The sequence below is a fragment of the Mastomys coucha genome, unplaced genomic scaffold (assembly GCF_008632895.1).
Source record: "Mastomys coucha isolate ucsf_1 unplaced genomic scaffold, UCSF_Mcou_1 pScaffold14, whole genome shotgun sequence".
Classification (NCBI taxonomy): Eukaryota; Metazoa; Chordata; class Mammalia; order Rodentia; family Muridae; genus Mastomys; species Mastomys coucha.
Window position 1 is genome coordinate 38,976,040 of NW_022196896.1, and position 21,169 is coordinate 38,997,208.

The window sequence follows — 21,169 nt, forward strand, 5'->3', positions numbered from 1 at the left end:
TCCGCCTGCCTCTGCCTCCCAAGTGCTGGGATTAAAGGCGTGCGCCACCACCGCCCGGCCAGTCAGTGCTCTTAACTGCTGAGCCATCTCTCCAGCCCTGCTAACATTATTTAAAGTAATGTCTTGCTTCTGTTTATCAAAATCTTGACGTGAGCAGTTTAAGGGCTCTGAACCTTCAACATTTCCCTTGCTTTTGTTTTTCATGTATCTAAATAACATAGAAAGAGCATCTTGTGACCTGAAATGATTTACAATGCAGTTTTCCCTTAATTATAAGTCACACTTAAACTTCAGGCACTTCACATCAGATCTTGTGTTTGAAACTGGCTGATTTAGTCCAAGAAACAGGATGAGCTGTAGGTATCTCACCTGCATCCTTTGCCTCCACATAAGCACCCACAGAACTATTTTTTTTTTAAAGATTTATCTTATTTATTTTATGTGTATGAGTACACTGTAGCTGTACAGATGGCTATGAGCTATCATGTGTGTGGCTGCTGGGAACTGAACTCAGGGCCTCTGCCGGCCCGCTCACTCTGGCCCGCTGGCTCCGGCCCTGCTTGCTCTGGCGTAATTCACTGTAGCTGTCTTCAGACAGCACCAGAAGAGGGTGTAAGATCTCATTACGGGTGATTGTGAGCCACCATGTGGTTGCTGGGATCCGAACTCAGGACCTTCGGAAGAGCAGTCAGTGCCCTTACCTGCTGAGCCATCTCGCCAGTGCGAGAACTATTCTTTTTTTTTTTTTTTTTTAACATTTGAAAGATTTATTTATTTAATGTATATGAGTACACTGTAGCTGTCTTCAGACACACCAGAAGAGGGCATCAGATCACATTGTAGATGGTTGGGAACCAGCATGTGGTTGCTGAGAAGCGAGAACTATTCTTTAGATCAAAGAAACAAGTTAACTTCGCTCTGTGCCAAGGAGGCAGGGACAGGCCTGTTCCCTTTGGCTGGTCTGCAGGTTTTTCTAGCTATATCTTAGGCTGCTTTATGTTCTACACAAAGGGTTTTTGCTCAGAAAGCTAATTCCTTTTTCAATATTTATTTCATTTTCTGTCTGTATCCATAAGCATATCATGGTTAGGATCATGTCTTGAACTATCTTTTCCCACAATGGCTTTCTTTTATTTGAGGGTGCAGGATGCTGTAATCAGTATATCCACTGGTGAATATGCCAGAAACTAAATCAACAACTCATGATGACTGACCCATTTAAGCAGACAAGTCTATACTAGGACTACATAAAGGGGACTACTAAAGCTGTGAAAACATCAAAAACATCATTGCTCTTGTAACCATTGGTTATCTCTTGACTGGACATTCATCTCTATAGAACCAATGCTGGCCCTGACTACCTTAACAGTTAACTCATGAAAAGAAATCATTCAGGTCCTGTCAGCCATTTAATCAATCGTCCTCCCTAAAGAAAGTTATTTTTCTTTTATTGGAAGCCCTTAACCTATTGGAAGGCTACAACAAAAGAACTACAAATAATGCAGGGCATTATTTTCATATTAAGATTAATAATGTTCTCAGATTAGGCACCATTTTAGAGAAAAAGTTTTCTATTTCAAATAGCAATAATGAGAATCCAAGTGATCGTTGCAGTGGAATATATTATTTTAAAAATGTGTTAGTTGGGTAAGTGGTTAGGAATTTAAAAAATATATAGGTCAACAATTCATATTATCAGCTTAATTTCTAAGATTCTGAACATATCTTATGATTTCTATTTTCTGCTGGTGTAAGAGAATACCAGACTGGGCAGTGGTGGCACATGCCTTTAATCCCAGCACTCTGGAAGCAGTTGGAAGCTAGCCTGGTCAACCAAGTAAGTTCCAGTCCAGCTAACACTACATACTGAGACCCTGCCCCAAACAAAAGACCCAAAACACAGACTGGGTGTGTGTACTGAACAGACATCTATTGGGCTCGTGATTCTGCAGCTGGCACGTCCAAAGTGTTATCACGAGGTGAAGAACTCCATGCTGATTATCCCAAGGTGCAAGTAAGAAGAGGCTCTGACTCGTGCTCATAACATCCACTCTCTCAGTAGCTCACTCTCAACAATGACGTCATTCAACCGTCCATCCATTCCCGAGGGCTTATCCCTCAGGACCTAATCCCCTGTCGTCAGGCTTCTCAACTGAGCTCTGTTAAACCACATCAGTCAGTCAATTCGGCATTTTATTAAGTTCGTTTGATCTTTACAGCATGACATGATGCACTGTCATATCTGTTTTGAGGTTGAAAAAGCACTATCATTACCCTCCTCTTACTCCTGAAACAAAGGTGGAATGTTTGCCCAAAGTCCAAAGGGGGAAAGATATGCATTAACCCTGGGCCTGACTCCAAAGTTTGTTTTTATAATCTCTACTCTAAAGATAGAACAGATAGGCAAAATATTTGCCTTGTGTGCATGAACAGAGCCATTCTTTCAAAGAAAATATTAACATCTACAGTTCAACAAGTAACTTCACCTCCTTTAAAATTTGATTTTACAGAAAGCCTTTTTAAAAGACAGAGATATTTAACCAAACATTCAACAACTTTTATAGTTTAAACTTAAACACACTGGACAATGGGAATGAGATCGATATCACCATAAGAGTTAATTAAAGGGAGAGTACTCGAAGCACACCCTTACATGCATCTGGAGATGCAGTCTCAGCGGTGTAGCAGATGCCTAGCTATACACAACATCCTGGATTCGATCCCTAGCATCAAGTAGAAAAGTTCATTTTAAGGGCAAGGAAGATGGCTCAGTCAGTAAAGTGCTTGCTGCACTGACATGAGGACCTGAGTGTGGGTGCCGTGTACAAAGCCAGCTGTGATGGCACATGCCTAGTCCCAGTGCTGGGAGGGCGGAGAGGGGAGGACCCTGGAGCTCACAGGACAGCCAACGATGCCAGTGGTCAGCTCTAAGAGCAGCAAGAGACTCCATCTCAGAAAATAAGCCGGAGAACACGTGGGCAAGAAAACTACTTCTGATCTTTACTCTGTACACATGTTACATGTATGTGCATGTGCACACACACACACACACAAGTTTTTTATGGTTAGAAGACAAATTTATCCTGGAAACTCTATAATGGTTTCCATTTGTCTTATTTTTCCTAACGTCAAAATGTGGTGATATTTATCTTTCAATCAAGAATGATGTCATCCCCTTGGTGTTTACTGACATAAAATTTCCTTTTGTCTAAGAAAATTTCTTCAGTATTATGAATATGGCTTTAGTTAGCAGATACACCGATCACTTGTTGGTTTTTGTCACAGAGAAGGTGTGTGCTTTATTGTGTGGACTGCTTTGTAAGTATATCATAGTGGAACATATAAATGACCGCTGACAATATGTTGTGCTCTATGAACTGTATTCTTGTCAATTTCCCAAACCACGGAGAATTGCTGATAAGAAAGTCCTGTGAGAATAGGATGTTTCACAGTATAAAAGAATTTGGGTTCACAACCTATTTTAAGAAGGACAAGGCCATATTGCAGCATGGATAGTACAAATAATTTTTCTTCCATTTACTCATGAGGCTAAATTCTTGAGTATCGTTTTAAAATATAAAGAGTTCTTTGACTTTACGGAAGTCACCCATTCATCTCAGTTCCTCTAATTATTTGTTCATAGATTTGTGGCAAATTTTCTGTAATCATATGATTTAAAGGGTATATTAATGTAAAATAAGAAGCATGCCATGCAGACAGAAATCTTTTAAACAGTTGTCTACTTTCACATGATAGCAGATAAAACCTTAATTACAGTGGTGGTGTGGCTCTCTGGTTCAAAATCTTAACTCTACTCCACAACCACTGAAACGTGTAATTCTTAAGTTTTCTCTATTCATAGAACAGGATTAAAAAACGCAGCTTCTTGTAGTTAAATGGTTAAGTACCAGCAGTAGAGTGTATTGGGCAGTTTAAAAATAATCCTCTGATCTTAAATGATCAAGAGAAAAGCATATTATCTGTACACAGCATCTGCCAATTTGTGAGAGCCCTCGCCCATCCATAAACACTGGTCAAAAAAAAAAAAAAAATCTGCTGACGTGGGAAAAGTGTAGAAAACTACCCAAATAACGCTAAACGAAGCACAGTTGGGCTCTCCAGATCGTCCGGATACTTATTTGGCTTGTGCAGCATCCAGCTTGCAGCAAGCCGCAGCCCCCAGCCCTCTGCCACCGCCCGGGTCCGCTCAGCCGCCCGGGCTCCCGAGTGGGCCAAGGTCACCCCCGCCGCGGCCCTCGCGCATCCCGTCAGCTGAGCGCAGGAGCCCGGCGGCGTCTCCTCCTGAACTTTGCACCCCGTGTGACAAGCGAGCGCGGGTAGCCGAGCGGCCCCGCCGTCCGCGCGGGTCCCGGCCGACCCCGCCATCCCCTCGCGCCGCCCGCCCGCCCCGCGCTTCGCGGAAGGAGCCGCAGTGACGCGTCAGGGAGGAAACGCCGGCGCCCGGCCGCGCCGCCGGGAAGAAGAAGCCGCCAGCGCGCTGGGCTCCGCGCCCGGGCGCGCGGACGCCGCACAGCCGGGTAGGTGCGGGGCGGGTGCGCGGGTCTGCGCGGCGCGGCGCGGCCGGGGCCGGGCTCTCTCGGGCGCCGGGGCTCCGCCGCGGCCCGGCGCGCGGTCTTTGTGTCCTCGGGGAGAGCTCAGCGCTGCGGCGTGGGGCTCCGGCGCGCGCGCGGGTGGTAGGAGCGCGGGCGGTTCGCCCGGCCCCCGAGCCGGGCAGCGGGTGGCGAGGACCCGGGAACCCACCTGACGCGGGACGGGGTTCCCTGCGCGGACCCGCCGTGTGTGAAGTGGTCGATGGGACTAGAACGCGTCGCCACTCTTTTTCAAGTTCTCAGACTCGAATCTTCCTTCGGTCTGTTTTCAGTCGGTCGATTCTCACCGTTTAAGCACCGACATGTGCCGCCTTAAAGCGCGCTGAGGTTTTCGGTTTTCGGTTCTCGGGCACGCTTAGAGATGGTTCTTTGGACCGGTACAAAAGAGAAGGGATTCGCCTCCTGAAACAAAAGTCTTTGACTTAATTTTGCACGGAATGCCTGGCTGAACGGTTCTGCAGGCAGAGACTGTGCAGGATGCACTTGGGATTCAAGAATAAACACAGAACACTCAAGTTTCTGAATCTTTTTGTCAGGGTGAAACAAAACAAAACAAAACAACAAAACCCCAACCTTTCCCTCCTCACTAGATTGAGTGTTTACCCAACAAGCCTGGAAAGTGCCTGCTTCATTTAGCAAACACAGCTCTTACTACAAACTGCTCTGTTTCCTAAGTGCTTTATAAATATTGCCTCAAATTCTTAACTCAAAATAAGTTTTTTGTGGTTGTAGCCACGAAGAGGCCATGCAAACTCTAGTTCCGCAATGTGACAGAAAGAACTGGAAACATTAGAGGAAGTTTCAGACATATTTTAGGACCGGGTGTGCCTTCTGCCCCCTAGGCTACCACTCCTTTAAGACAAGTTATTACCCTTCATTCCTATGGGATTCCAGCTTGGAAAAATGGGACCTGTTGCTGGCAGGTCTTAGACCAGATCCCATAGAACTTCAGAAAGGTGGTTTCTCTGTCAACTCAGACATCACAAGTTCCCTTTCTTTAAACTGCCACTGTACTGAGCCTAGTTTTGTTTTTAAAGGGAGCTTTGTTTCAAATCTGTTTGGCAATTTATATGACTTGGCTCAGATGGGAGCATCAGATTAAACTTGAAATGAACTGTGAAACAGAACGGTTTTTGTTTGTAGACTTTACCATAAACAGTTTGGTAATTTTTTTGCGGTTGGTTGTTGCTAACACTGAATTGGCTGTATCCTGTAAGGTGTCCTGTAAGGTGTCCATTTTGTGTCTTGCAGATTATATATAGAGAGAGGATTTTCCCCCCAAATAAAATGATCTTTTCAAATGAGTTTTTGGGCCTAGATGGCAAAGACCGAGAATGGTCAATAAACAATATCGACAAAGTTTTTGTCACTGTGGTGATTATAAATGTAATATCAAGATCTGTTTTTATCGTACTCACTGTCTCTGTTGGTTCTCTTCCTTCTCATTAATTTCCATTTCCTGGGAGGTAACTGAATGAGTTGGTAAGCTTGATTAGCAGGACTGTGTGAAGCAGGGAGGTGCTCCTTCCCCTGATACAGCTTATGTAGGTACTCGTGAATTAAACTCAGCCTAACATCTGATAATTGTCTTCAGAGAGGTCAGGACATCTTCAAAAGCTCCCTCCCTTTTGTAGAAGTAAAGACAGCAAGCCATGGAACTATTGTATTTGCTGCAGCCGCGTTGGCGGAGCTTATGGAGGGTGAGCCCAGGTGCAGTAGGCACACAAATGGCAGAGCCTGGCACGTGCAGGCCTGTAATAAATATTTGTGGGATGAGTGGCTTCAGAAAGCTTGCTCTTTCAAAACATACATCCCAAAATACCATCATAATTGATTTGTGCCAAAGAGAGGCTTAATTCAATGTTTCTCTTATTTCAAACAGTGTCTTATGCAGTATTTTCCTATAAACAGGCAATGATACCCTTTGGACTCAGGATTTATCATCTCTAGCTTTTGAAAAATAACTTAGTGGTTGTTTTTTCTTTCTTTTTTCCTGTCAAACACCCTTCCTATTTATTTATGTATTTATGTATGTATGTATTTATTTATTTATTTGTCTGGTTCTGAGGGCGTTAGTTAGGTGGGACAAATGTGGTTAGTACTTGTTTCTTACATATGTCCCTAAGCACTTGGATTTATGAGAAAGTTCAGATACAATGATCAAAGGTACTTCTCAGTTTTCTTGTGAAGTGTCTGACGTGGCGGTGTGCTTTCTGAAGCTAGTTACTTCCGTATAGAGCATCTTCTAGAAAAGAAAAAAAAGTGTCTTCATTTATTTATATCCTTTAAGCATGGGCCTCTGCATCCTGAAGTATGTGGCCCAAGGTAGATTACCTTTAAATAGTGAGGACAGTATGGCCATTACCTGGGAGACGACTTGATAAGGGCCACTGGGTGAAAGGCAGCTGGCCTTGCCCACCAGAGACCTTAGGTAGAGAGAACATCTTAATGAAGCCGATCTGCATCAGTTGCCTGTCAACCCTCTGTGTGGAGGTGGGATAAGAGCTTTTCAAACCTGCCTGGTAGAAGCTACCATTACCCTTTCAATCCTCACGTGTTCTTTCTTTTAAAACTTCATGTAAATTACGGACTAAACTGCTGACTCATGAGACTGAAGTTATGTAACGTGTTATTCCTGACAGAAACGGCTCCCACACTCTTCTAAGTGAAGATGTGTCTCTATTTTTCTTTACCTGCTCCATTCCTGTTGATGGAAGCTTTGATCTTATTCACCCTCCCCATTTCTTGGAGAAAGGTGATAAACCTAAGAGGGGCTAAGAAGCCTGTCTTTTAGTTCACATCAATATTTAACTGAACAGGATTTCTGAGTTAATTACTGTTGCCAAGGAGATGTGGAATCATATGCTGAAGGCCAGCCCAGAGTGTCAAGCTGTGTGAGGCCAAAGCCAAGGGCTTCAGAGAGATTTAGAGCAGTGTGCAGCAAGCCTTGCCTTCCTTTCCTTTTTCAAATTCATCCCTATTTCCCAAGGGTCTTGTAAGTGTGTCCAAGTCTATCTCTGGGTATCCACAGTTCTACTTAAAGCCAAACTGTATATAGCTCCATTTGTAGAGTGTTTCCCCAGTGTTCCGGAGGCCCTGGGTATGATCTCCATTGTCATTAGTCAAACAAAACAACAACAAAAGTCTAGTAGGGCATGGTGTCTCATTCCTATAAAACCTCCGCTTAGGAGACTGAGTCGTTTGAACCCCTAGTTTGATGCAACCTGGACTACATAGCAAGATCTTGTCTCAAAACCAAGCAAAATAAACCCAATGATGTTTCCCCCATGTAAGGTTATGAGTGAGGCAGTTGTTGCAGGGTAAGGGACTGATCTTTTCTAAGGTGTATGGGTGAAATAAGAGATGTTAGTCAGACTCTGAAAGATTCCTGTGTAGGAAAACTTGGTTTCTACCATGGAGACAGACATAGGAAAGACCTAAGGAGACTGACACCTGGGAAGGGCTAGAAGTATCTACCAGTGTTACGGTAAGTTTCCATGTTCAGAGTTCTTGTAAGCTCACAGGGGCTGACGTGTCCTTACGGGCAGTTCTTTCTTTAGGCCGCTGAGTGAGGGCTTTGCAGATAATTTAAAAAGTAGAGAACTGATTTAGTAGCTTGAAACATGAGAGCAAGGGGGACTCTGGGTTGAATAGTGGCCTGGCTTTTGTTCCTTTCTAAGACTGTACTTTTTGAGAATGTCTGCCATACTTAGATGTCATTCTTTGCACTGTCTGCTCTGTGATTTTAAACAAATAACACTATTTACACAACATGTAGTAATAAGCATGATTCGTGTATTGTGTGTATATTTCTGTGTGCATATACATGTATATGCGTGTGTATACATGTCTGTACAGGTGTGTGGACATGTGCATGAGGCTAGATGTCAGCCTCAGGCATTATTCCTCAGGAGATGTCCACCTTGTTTTAGAGACAGAGTCCCCACTGTGAACTTGCCTGTTAGTCTAGGTCGGCAGGCCAGCGAGCCTCTTGAAATCCACTTGTTCCCAGGGCTGATATTGCAAATGCATGCCACCATTCCCTGCTTTATACGTAGATTATGGTCATCAAACTCGGGTTCTTAATGCATATCTGGCAAGGTCTCCCAACTTAGTTATCCCCAAACTCCCCCAGTTTTCTGGTATAATTGCTAGCAGTTAAAACCACGTGTTCGGTTATCTAGGTAAAATGTATTTCATGATACTCATCTATAAAAAGTGGGGTTCTGAGGTTGGGGAGATTGGTAAGAAGACAATACTTGCTATACTGTCCTGAGTTTGAATCCCAAGCACCCACGTAAAACTGTGGGCATGGATGCACATCCCCGTAACTCCAGCATTGGAGAGTGGAGGCAGGTAAAAAGTTTAGCACTGTTTCCAGGTCAGTGGGCGAGTCTGTCTCAAGGTAATAAGGCAGAAATGATAGAGTAAGACAGAGGCTGGGCTCAGGCCTCCCTGTGAGTGTGCACAGGCGTGTGCACCCCCCCAACCCCCCACCCCCGACAGAGCGCCATTGGGATTGGATTAGCCAGTCCAGACTCAGGGTTGTAGCTTAGTTCAGAGGTATTGTCATTAGGAATGGAGAAGTTTGCTTGTCTGAGTTGAATGCATGCCACCATTCCCTGCTTTATACGGGACGTATTGCTGCCGTCATTTGCTTTTTACTTTTTAATTGTTTTTGAGATGGAAGGTCTCAGTCTGTTGCCTAATGGGCCCTCCAGCTCCTGGCTTCGAGTGATTCTCCTTCCTAGGCCTCTTGAGTAGCTGGGACTGCAGGCACATGCCATCACATCAGGCATAATTCTGGCTTTTAAATAAAAGTAGATTAAATTTGGGCTGAGTGTGTCCTTGTGATCCCAGTATTTGGAAGTCAGAAGCAAGTGAATATCAAGTGTTTGAACCTAGCTTTGGGCTATGTATCAAGGCCATCTAAAACACAGCTTAATTAATTTTAAATTTCTGAGTTTCAGTTCAGCATTTACATACATAGAGAAAGAACTGCAGGACAAGTGTAAAAATGGTATGCTCATGTATGAGACGTGAGATGTATGATTAGGTTGGGGACCTTGTGAGATTTCCCCATCCACATATGCATGTCCACTGGTGCGGTCATTAGGTAGGTCTTGTTCATGCAACCATATTCTGAGAGTTTATGGTCACAATATCCCTGTCATGTCTAGAGGACACTCTTACAGCTGGCATCTGAATCTTCTGGCTTTTAATGTTTTTATTTTTCTACAATGCTGTTCCCTGAGCCTTGTGTGTTGAACTTACATTGTAGATGTACAGTTATTTTCTCATTTATTTTCTGCATTTTGAGCAGCTAAAGATCTGTGTAGTAGTCTCCATTTGCTGCAAAAATGAAGCTCGTTTGGTGAAGGTGACGGCTACATTTATCTGTGGGTGTAAGTATTTAGAAAAGAGCTAGACACTATGTTGATGTAGGGAAATAGCAGTAGTAGGTTCCTCTGGGGTCTGTGATCTGAACAGCCACAGGTGGTTGGCTAGGGTTACAGTACTGGGCACGAATTCTCACCTGTTGGGTGAGCCATAAATCACTTGGATAGCTGTTGGTTACCTTAAGATACAAGTACTACTACTGTCCTGTTGGGGATGTCTTCCTGGGGCGGCTGTCGTCATGGTTGGCAGGGCTCGTAGCTGAGTAGGATTGCTCTTCTCCCCTGGCAGCTTGCACAGCACAGCACCTTCGGATACTGTATGAGCTAGTCCTTACGGAGGAGGCTTCCCCCAAGTCCTGTGTCTGAAGATTGTGCTGTCTTCAGCAATTGAGACTCAACTTTATGTTCTGGGAGGCAACTGAGGATAATGGCAAGAGCTTACTTTGTTTTGGGAGTCTCAGGGACCCTGACCAGTAGTGAGAAGGAAGGTTGGTTGTTTTTAAATCCCGTGTGTATGTGTGGTATGTGCACATGAGTCCTGGTGCCTTTGAGGCTGGAAGGAAGCAACACATCTCTCTGGAGTCTTCCTGGAGAAGCTCTGAGTTGCTTCTCACTGTATAATATTTTCTGGTTCCATCTATTACTCTATTACTTGCATATTTAATTTATTCTTCTTTTTTTTGATATCTGGATAGAATTCCATTGTGCAAAAGTGTTAAGTTGTCATTATCCACTCATCACTGAAGGACATCTAAGCTGCTTCCAATTCCTAGCTGTTGTAAATAGAACAACAATGAACATGGCTGAGCCAGTGTCTCTGAAGTAGGATATAGAGAACCTTAAAAGATATTCGTCTAGGCTTCTATTTTTTTAAAAGATTTATTGATTATTATATGTAAATATGTGTAAGTAGCTGTCTTCAGACTTATCAGAAGAGGGCGTCAGATCTCTTTACGGATGGTTGTGAGCCACCATGTGGTTGCTGGGATTTGAACTCAGGACCTTCAGAGGAGCAGTCAGTGCTCTTAACAGCTGAGCCATCTCACCAGCCCCACAGGCTCCTATTTTTAATGTGCATGTACACATATATTTTCTGAGCTGTTTTTGTTTTATTCTGTTTGAGGGTCTAATTCTGCAGCTCAGGCTGTTCTGAAAACCATTATGAAATCAAGACTAGGCTTGAATTCTGGATAATCCTTCCATCTCAACCTCTCAAGAGCTGGGATTACAGGCATGAGGCACCATTTCAGGTACTTGGTGCCATTTTAAAAACAAACAGGCTTGCCTTGCTGGTTAGAGAGTCGTGCTTTTGTAAGCAGTGAGCATCAGAGATTCCATACACCTTTGAAGCAGTTATTTGCCTGTGTTTCCTGGCCAGCTGCCATGCCCCAAACCTGGCTGACATTCTTGGAAATGTACACTACTGCTAGTAAGGAGAATGAGTGAGTGTGTGCATGGATTGGCGAATCCACCCCATGTGACATAGCACACATGTTCTCTTATGGATCATGGGTGTGTGTTGTCAGTGCATTAAGATACACAATAATCAAGAAAAGCAACGATGGGGTATTTACAGATGATTTGCTGTTATCACTAAGAGAAGCAGACATGATGGATTTGAACCAAGGAAAAAGTGGCTGCTCTGAAGTTGTTAGGAAGGAAAGCAGAGTGCTCTCATAAGCATAAGCACATCGTTCGAGGTGATTGGTCCGACAGCACCATCGCGAGTGGTGGAAATATGGCGTTCTTAGGATCCTAGTTTAAGATAGACTGCCTTGGGGGAGACAGCACCTAGTAAAAGTTCATGCACACATCCCCTCCTTGCATCCTGACACCCCCAGTTTTTCCAGACAGCATCTGGAAGTGTTGACATCCTTCTCCACGCATCTTCCGCTTTGCTGAGACCTGTCCCTCTGCCTTTCTCTCTCTCTCTCTCTTCTCATTCCTTTCTCTTCTTTCTAGCTTTAGCATCAAACAATCTCTCCAGCTTTCTTTGCTCTGTTGGGTCTTTACTTTGAACTTGAACAAAAAAGATACTAATTATAGTGGTACATTTAAGAGAAGGCCTTTAATAAGGAAAAGAAAAGCTTTTAGTTTGCAAGGAAGGGGGATATTATGAAGAATGAGTGGTTTCAACCTCCAAACCTTTGTGGAATACCCAGTGATTCCTTTAAAAATACCCACACAAGCTGCACCTACTTCCTCATCACTAAATAAGCTGTTTTTCCTTAAGCATTGATATGACCTAAATAATGTAAGCTATTTATAATTTTTTTATTCATGTTATTGCTACAACATTGGTTTGTGTGGGTTTTTTTTTTTCCTATAAAAGATATCAGGCATATAAGTGGATCAAATAGAGTGTTTGGCCTGGAAAGATAACTCTGCCATATGACACATTGCCTTTAGACAATACATCCAAAGTTCAAGTATCTGGCTTAAAAACAACTTTTTTGCTGTTGTTTGTTTTCAAATAAGTCGAAGATTAAGGCAATCCCAGACCAAAGGTTATGGAGCTTTGGGAAGTGGTACATCAAGTTTCTGAACACTTGTCCTCCAGATTTCCATCATAGGTACACATGGGTGAGATCTTGGGTTCAGCGGAGTGTTCTGGAGTGAAAGATGCAGCAAAGCTCTTTGAGCAGTGCCAGGTCTCGGCTGGAGATGTGCGTGGATATGCCTGCCGGTGGTGACTCGGACTGACTCCGCTTGTCTGTGTGGATATGCCTGCCGGTGGTGACTCGGACTGACTCTGCTTGTCTGTGTGGATATGCCTGCCGGTGGTGACTCGGACTGACTCCGCTTGTCTGCATAGGTGCTTGGACCAGACGTGTGAGGTGCGTCTTCCCAGGGCAAAGCTGCTTAAAGACTTACTGTCTATAAACATTAGTAGATTTTTAAAAGATGTTTTTATCAGCTTCTCAACAGCAGGCTACTAAAATTGAAACATGAACTACTATTTTACTTATTTGGACATTTGTTAGAAAATATTCAGAACTCTACTATTTTTTTTTTAAATCAGTCCTTTAAAAAAAAAAGGTTTGTTTAGTGTGGGGTGTGTATATGTGTCTGTAGACAACTTGCAGAAATCAGCTCGCTCTTTATTTTCTTGTTTTTTTTTTTAAGATTTATTTATTTATTTTATGTATATGAGTACACTGCAGCTGTCTTCAGACACACCAGAAGATGGCATTGGATCCCATTACAGATGGTTGTGAGCCACCATGTGGTTGCTGGGATTTGAACTCAGGACCTCTGGAAGAACAGTCAGTGCTCTTAACCACTGAGCCATCTCTCCAGCCCCGGTTCTTTCTTTTTTACCTTCTGTAATCTGTACACAAACCAGATTATCAGGCTTGGGATCAGGTGCCCTACCTGTTGAGCCCCTTGGTGGCGCTGCCTGCCTCCTTCCTTCCCTCCCCTTTCCTCTGTCTTTTTGTTTATTTTTGTTGTTGTTGTTGTAATTTTTTTGCTTTTTTCCCCCAAGACAGGTTTTTCTGTGTAGTCCTGGCTGTCATGGAACTCCATATGTAGACCAGGCTGGCCTCTCCTCACAGGTCCTCCTGCCTCTGCCCCCACTTCCTGGCTTCTCTGTTGGGTTTTTATGTATGTATGTAGACTCGCACAGTGGGTGATTTACTGGGACATGAGTATTGTTCTCTTTTATCTGTTTTTCCCCCTCTCACCAGTATTTGGTTTGGTTTCTTGTTTGAAAGGGCATTTTATTTTTAATTAATGGAAGATAAAGCACTCCAGTGTTTAGCAGAGGGTATTTCTACGTGTGTTCCCTTTTCCTCTTTGGATTTTGTCTTAGAATTCTTTTACTTCTGGCTTCTATTATTATTATCATTGTTTCTTCCTATTTCTCCTTTTCTCTTTTTGTGTGTGTAGGTTTTGAAATAAATATAATAGTCTCACTTATATGTAAAGGTAGTGTGTGTGGGAATGTGTGTGAGAGAGGGGGGGACAGAGAGAGAGACTGCATAGGAAAGAAGAAGGTGTTGGCTCTCCTGGAACTGAAATTACAGGTGGTAATTTCTGTCCTCTGCATAAGGAAAGTGCTCTTAACCATGGAACCATCTCTTCAACTTTTTGGGTGTGTTTTTTGGAGTTAGAATCTTAGTGTCTGTCTGTCTGTCTATCCATTCATCCATCCATCCATCTATCCACCATATTTCATATATATCTTTTTAAAAATTTTTTAAAATTTTTAAATTTATTTTATTTTTTTAAAGATTTATTTATTATTATATCTAAGTATACTGTAGCTGTCTTCAGACACACCAGAAGATCTCATTACAGATGGTTGTGAGCCACCATGTTGTTGCTGGGATTTGAACTCAGGATCTTTGGAAGAGCAGTCAGTGCTCTTAACTGCTAAGCCACCTTTCTGCCCTTTTAAACAATTTTTTACACTCCAGATTTTATCCCTGGCCCCACTGTTCCACATCCCATACCTTCTCCCCATGCCCCTGTCTCCACCAGGATGTCCCTGCCCCCAACCCCATCTGACCTCTAAACTCCCTGGGGACTCCAGTCTCTTGAGGGTTAGGCTCATCATCTCAGATTGAACACAGTCCTCTGCTGTATTTGTGTTGGGGATCTCTTATCAGCTGGTGTATGCTGCCTGTTTGGTGGTCCAGGGTTTGATAGATCTCCGGGGTCCAGATTAATTGAAACTGCTGGTCCTCCTACAGGGTCACAGCTACTTCCAGCTTTTCCCTAATTCAACCACATGGGTCAGCAGCTTCTGTCCATTGGTTGGGAGCAAATATCTGCATCTGACTCTCTCAGCTGCTTATTGGGTCTTCTGGAGTTTGGTCATGCTAGGTCCCTTTTTGTGAGTGCTCCATAGCCTCAGTAATAGTGTCAGGTCTTGGGACCTCCCCTTGAGCCAGATCCCACTTTGGACCTGTCGCTGGAACTTCTTTTCCTCAGACTCCTCTCCATTTCCATCCCTGTAATTCTTTAAAACAGGATCAATTATGGGTCAGAGATGTGACTGTGGGATGGCAACCCCATCCTTCACTTGATGTTCTGTCTTCTTGCTGGAGGTGGGCTCTATAAGTTCCCTCTCCCTACTGTCGGGCATTTCATCTAAGGTCCCTCCCTTTGAGTCCTGACAATCTCTTACCTCCCAGGTCTCTGGTGCATTCTGAAGGGTCCCCCCAACCTCCTGCCTCCTGAGGTTGCCTGTTCCAATTCTTTCTGCTGGCCCCCAGGGCTTCAGTCCTTTTCCCTCACTCAATATTAGATCAGGTTTCCCTCCCCACCCCATCCACATTTCCTCCCTCCCTCCCCACTTGTGATTGCTTTCTTCTCCCTTCAAAGTGGGAATGAGGAGTCCTCACTTGGGCCCTTAAGCTTGTTGACCTTTTTGAGTTCTGTGGACTGGACTGTATCTTGGGTATTCTGTACTTTTTCTTTTTCTTTTTTTTTTAAATAAATTATCCACTTATTAGTGAGTACAGACCATGCATGTCCTTTTTGGGTCTGAGTTACCTCACTCAGGATGATATATTCTTTTTTTTTTTTTTTTTTTTTTTTTTTTTTGGTTTTTCGAAATAGGGTTTCTGTATAGCCCTGGCTGTCCTGGAACTCTGTAGACCAGGCTGGCCTCGAACTCAGAAATCCACCTGCCTCAGGATGATATATTCTAGTTGCATCCATTTGCCTGCAAAACTCAAAACCTCAGGTGACAACACATGTTGGCAAGGATGTGGAGAAAGAGGAACACTCCTCCATTGCTGATGGGATTGCAAACTGGTACAATCTTTCTGGAAATCAATCTGGAGGTTCCTCAGAAAATTGGAAATAGATCTACCTGAAGACCACAATAACACCCTTGGGAATTGTCTTAGTCAGGGTTTCTATTCCTGCACAAACATGACCAAGAAGCAAGTTGGGAAGGAAAGGGTTTATTCAGCTGACACTTCCACATTGCTGTTGATCACCAGAGGAAGTCAGGACTGGAACTCAAGCAGGTCAGGAAGCAGGAGCTGATGCAGAGGCCATGGAGGGATGTTCCTTACTGGCTTGCTTCCCCTGGCTTGCTCAGCCTGCTCTCTTATAGAACCCAAGACTTCCAGCCCAGGGATGGCACCACCCACAAGGGGCCCTACCCCCTTGATCACTAATTGAGAAAATGCCCCACAGCTGGATCTCATGGAGGCACTTCCCCAACTGAAGCTCCCTTCTCTGTGATAACTCCAGCCTGTGTCAAGTTGACACACAAAACCAGCCAGTACAGGACTATACTCAAAAGATGTTCTAACATGTCATAGGATCACATGTTCTACTATGTTCATAGCGGCCTTATTTGTGATAGCCAGAAGCTGAAAACAACCCAGATGTCCCACGACAGAAGAATGGATACAAAAATATGGTTCATTTACACAATGGAATACTATTCAGCTATTAAGAACAAGGACATCCTGAGTTTTTCATACAGATCTTAATGAAGTCACTATTGGTTTTTTTTTTTTTTTTTTTTTTTTTTTTTTTTTTTTTTTTTTTTTTTTTTGGTTTTTCAAGACAGGGTTTCTCTGTGTAGCCCTGGCTGTCCTGGAACTCACTCTGTAGACCAGGCTGGCCTCGAACTCAGAAATCCACCTGCCTCTGCCTCCCAAGTGCTGGGATTAAAGGCGTGTGCCACCGCCTGGCCGAAGTCACTATTGTTAAAACAAAACAAAACAGAACAAAACAAAAAAACCTACACATATAAACTTGTTTGAAAGGACTGGTGTTTATTTTGCCAGCGCCTGCCGTGTGTATCAGTTCTTCCAGGGTTGCTGTGAGTTGCTGTGAGTGGTGTACTGCATAGAAACAGTGTGTAAGAGAGGAAATGCTTGTTTTGGCTCCTGGTTTCAGAGTCAGGACCGTCATAGCAGAGAAGGTGCTCAAGGAGCTTGTGTTGGGCCTCTTTAGAGACTGGTGGGCCAGGAAGCAGAGAGAGCATCTGGAGCTGAAAGAGGCTGTAGCCTTCAAAGGTATGCCCTCGGAGCTACTCCTCCAGCCAGGTCCAGGTCTCACAGACTCCAGCCTTGAGAATAGTCCCTGGAGTCAGGGACCAGGATCACCATAGCTTCCTCCCTTTCATGCTGTCAGGTGCTGTAACTATAACTCAGTGTGAAGCCTTCCATTCTGATACTGCAAATCAGGCCAAATGTTGAGTTACCATTACAGAAGCATTAAATTAAAATTAAAAGAAAATGGGGTTTGTATTTTTTACTTTATTGTGTTCCGCACAATGATGACAGAACACCGAGACTTCTTCTCTCGAAGGTTTACTCAGGAAATTTCTTTTGTGTTACAGCTCTCCTAGGTACCCAGGTGTTACAGCTCTTTAAGGTACCTAGGTATTACAGCTTTCCTAGGTTCTTAAGTGTTACAGCTCTTCTAGATGTCACGGCTCTTCTTGGCTCTTCTTGATCTTTCTTCTTCTTCTTCTTCTTCTTCTTCTTCTTCTTCTTCTTCTTCTTCTTCTTCTTCTTCTTCTTCCTCCTCCTCCTCCTCTTCTTCCTCTTCTTCTTCCTCCTCCTCCTCCTCCTCCTCCTCCTCTTCTTCCTCCTCCTTCCTTCTCCTCCTTCCTTCTCCTTCTCCTCCTCCTAGGTGCTGCAGGTCTGCTTGCTCCTGTGGAGTGGCGTGGAATGGCTGGAGACAGCCCCTTATATACCCGAGCTTGAGCTGCCAAGTCCTCCTGGATTGGTTCTCCGGCAGACCCTCATTAGCATACACCTGCTCGGGAGGGGCGCATGTGCAGTGGAATAGTCTGTTGCTACAGTGTATCAGGTACCAGGGCCATCTTGGATTTTATCGTCCAAGCAGCTGCCTACACTTTATTATTCTGAAATAGTTTTAGTTTAGGAACTGGTACCAAGTTTTAAGAACTCTGGCTGAAGCCGGCGGTGGTGGCTCATGCCTTTAATCCTAGCACTTGGGAGGCAGAGGCAGGTGGATTTCTGAGTTCAAGGCCAGCCTGGTCTACAGGGTGAGTTCCAGGACAGACAAGTCTATACAGAGAAACCTTGTCTCAGAAAAACAAACAAACAAACAAAGAAAAGAAAAGAAAAGGACTCAAAATTATATACTTAAAAGCTAGCTGTTTGAAGCCTTGAACCAACATAATTTGAATATTATTTGCCAAATGTTCAGACCCTGTTTGTTAACCAATGTCCGTTAAACTTGAAAACAACAGTGGACACAGTTGTGTTCTGAAACCACTTGGGTACCAGCAACGCTTATATTAACCCTCACTCTGCCTTTTTTCGGGTGGGAAGGGACATTAGTTTGGCAGATACTGAGATGAGCCTCCAAGAAGGAAAAAACAGTAAAAATTTTAGGTTTAAAATCTGTTGCTTAGACTGAGAGGACTTCCAGATCAGATTAATGCTGTTTTAAAATGGCTTACAGAGAGGACTGGTGCTTTTCTGCCTAGTGCAGATACAAGGTTGGGCCCTCCTCATCTGTGCATGTTTCTGTTGTATGTGCTGTATGGTGACATAGCACCGAGTCCCTTATCAGGTCTAACAGGCACCTAGAATGTGTTAAGAAGTATTCCCTTGCGTAGATGCACTAACCGTGCTTGGCTTATTCTGTCATCCACTGAGGGACATCTGGGTGGTTGCCATTTTTTCACTCTTATGAATAATGTTGCTGTGAATATTTATGAATAAATCCTATGTGGCCATATGTTTTCACTTTCTGCAGACATATACCTAAGAGCAGACTTGCTAGACCATATGTAATTCTTGTTTAACTTTTTTGAGGAATTCACAAACTGTTTTCTTGAGTATTTATTTGCTTGACTGTATAGTTTCCTTGTTAGTGTATAATGGCTCAGAATTCCTTTTATTTTTTTATTTCACTTGTCATTGTGTGTGTGTGTCTGTGTCTGTGTATGTGAGTGCATGGTGTGTGTGTGTCTCACAGTATGCATGTGAAGTTTAGAGGACAACTTTGCAGGGTCATTTCTCACTACCTTTATGTGCCTTTTAGGGATGGAACTCAGGATGTCATGATTGGGTGGCAGTTTTCCCATTGAACTATCTCATAGGCCACTAGCTTTTGGATTTCTTCACACGCTCTCAAACACTGCTACACAACCTCCTATCTTAGTAAATGTGAAGTGGCATTGTGGTTTTGATTTTCAGGGCTCTAGTAACTCTGTGCTGTGTATGTATGTATATATGAATTATTAACGTTTTCATGTTCTGCCTTGGCCAGTTGTAAGTTTTCTTTGGAGAAATATCTAACCAGAATCCTTGTCCATTGGAAAATTGCATTATTTCTCTTTTCACTCTTCATTGGGCCTCACCTAATTGTTCGTTTTAAAAAAGCATCACTGAAGACAATAATATCTGGACTTGGCTTTGTGTAAATGCTTCTGATTCCCAGTTCAGCCTCTTTCTTTTCTGTGCCTTCTGGGTTTCTTCCTGGGTTGGTTTTGCTAGTTTGTTCTGTTGAACTGTGTGTTTCTTCCACGTTATCTGATTAGTTGGTGTGCAGTTGCTCATGGTACCCTTTGAAGCCCCTGTTACTTCTTTGAGCCTGGTAGTGATGTCCCTTTTTCCAAGCCTGGTTTTAGTGATGTCTCTTCTCTCTTCTTCCTAATCAGTGTAACCAAAGGACACCAGTGACCCTGACTCCCCCAAGAAGCAACTTTTTACTTCATTGTGTGTCTTGTTTTTACCTTTCTTTTTTCACTGATTTGTGTTCTTATATCTCATTACTTCCTTCTATCTATTTACTTTTGGTTTACTTTACTCTCCCATCTTTAGTTCCTTTTTCTTTTTCTTGGAATGGAGACCATAGACTGGTGTTGAACTCCTGGGCTCAAATGATGCTCTGGCCTAATCCCCTGAGTAGCTGGAACTTCGTGACCAATACTACCCCTGGCTCTTTTCTCGTTACCTTTTTTAAGATTTATTTTTATGTTGTATGTTTGCCTCCGTGTGTCTTTGTGCCTGGTACCCAAAGAGGTCAAAGAAGATGTCAGATTCCTCTGGAACTGGAGTTAGGGATGGTGGTGAGCTACCACGTGGGTGCTGGGAACCAAACCTAGGTCCCCTGCAAATGCCAGAAGTGCTGTTATTGGCTGAGCCAGCTTCCATTGCCCTTCTTAGTTTCTCCTCCTCCTCTTCCTCCTCCTCCTCCTCTTCTCCTCCTCCTCCTCCTCCTCCTCTTCCTCTTCTCCTCCTTCTCCTCTTCCTTCTCCTTCTCCTCCTCCTCCTCTTCCTCTTCTTCCTCTTCCTCCTCTCCTCCTTCTCTTCCTCCTCCTCCTCCTTCTTTTTTTTAAAGATTTATTTATTTATTTATTTATTTATTTATTTATTTATTTATTTATGTATATGGGTACACATAGCTGAACAGATGGTTGTGAGCCTTCATGTGGTTGTTGGGAATTGAATTTTTAGGACCTCTGCTCATTCTGGTCAACTCTGCTCTCTCAGTACCTGCTTGTTCCAGCCCAAAGATTTATTTATTTATTATATGGAAGTACACTGTAGCTGTCTTCAGACACACCAGAAGAGGGAGTCAGATCTCATTACGGATGGTTGTGTGCCACCATGTGGTTGCTGGGATTTGAACTCAGGATCTTCGGAAGAGCAGTCAGTGCTCTTAATCGCTGAGCCATCTCGCTAGCCCCCTTCTTAGTTTCTTAAGGTGAAATGTTCGGCTACTAATTCAAAATCTTTCTTTAATATAGGAATTTATCGCTACATATTTTCTGAGTATGTTATTAAGTCATCACTGGAATTTTTATGTTGTGGTTTAAAATATTTTCCAGTTGTCTTTATGATTTTTTCTGTAAATCCATTTGTTGCTTAAGAGTACATTTTATAAATTTACCAATTTTTCTTTGTTATTACTTTCTGATTTAATAATATTCCCCTTTAAGATCAGACCTTGTATGGCTTCTGGACTTTTAATTTTACGAAACCTTCTTATGGCCTAACATTTGGACTGCTATGGAGATGTTTCCTGTGAGTTTGACTTCTGCTGCTGTCAGGTGGGATGCTCATGTCTCCTAGGTCTGGTTGACTTCTGCTGCTGTCAGGTGGATGCTCATGTCTCCTAGGTCTGGTTGACTTCTGCTGCTGTCAGGTGGGATGCTCATGTCTCCTAGGTCTGGTTGACTTCCGCTGCTGTCAGGTGGAT

The 21,169-nt window shown here is 43.4% G+C and overlaps 1 protein-coding gene across 1 annotated transcript in view; it reads left to right on the forward strand.

Annotated features, from left to right (window-relative positions):
• Window positions 1–4,109: 4,109 nt before the first annotated feature.
• The window catches only part of LOC116088156 (serine/threonine-protein kinase Sgk3), a 120,002-nt gene continuing 102,942 nt past the window's right edge, over window positions 4,110–21,169 (forward strand). The window contains exon 1 of the mRNA XM_031366820.1: window positions 4,110–4,538. The gene's annotated coding sequence lies outside the window, so the exon portion shown is untranslated. The remainder of the gene's footprint in view (window positions 4,539–21,169) is intronic.